Below are 550 nucleotides of genomic sequence, written 5' to 3'. Positions count from 1 at the left end.
TATGTTATCTCATTGGGGGTTATCTCTCTTCTGGGGTACACCTGTCTCAAAGAGGCAAAGGAACCTTTGCACAGGAGTTAGCAGGGCTCATTGAAAGAGCTTTAAACTAGATTTGAAGTGGGACAGGGATAAAACCAGGTTCGCTAGAGATAAGCCTAGGGGCGGCACGCCAATATTTGAGGGATGGTGTGCTAGCAAGGTCCGTGGTCTGCTGTCTCAGTGGAGGTAGGGGATGGAGATCCATGTGGCAGCAAAGATGCAAGGGTTATTGATGTGTTAGAAACCATGGAAGCACCTGAGAATTATCACATAGGAATTAGGGCTTCTCCCCTTGTTGTGGTGTAACCTCAGTCAGCAACTGAGCACCACACAGCCGCTCACTCACTCCCCCCGAAACCCTGGTGGGATGGGGAAGAGAATTGGAAGAGTAAAAGTGAGAAAACTCATGGGTTGAGATAAAAACAGTTTAATAATTGAAATAAAATAAAATATAATATAATAATAATAATAATATGCAAAGCAAGCGATGCACAGTGCACTTGCGCAGCAA

Source organism: Aptenodytes forsteri, unplaced genomic scaffold (genome assembly GCF_000699145.1).
Source record: "Aptenodytes forsteri isolate BGI_AS27 unplaced genomic scaffold, ASM69914v1 Scaffold27, whole genome shotgun sequence".
NCBI lineage: Eukaryota > Metazoa > Chordata > Aves > Sphenisciformes > Spheniscidae > Aptenodytes > Aptenodytes forsteri.
The sequence above is the reverse complement of the archived record's forward strand: the minus strand, read 5'-3'. Positions refer to the sequence as shown.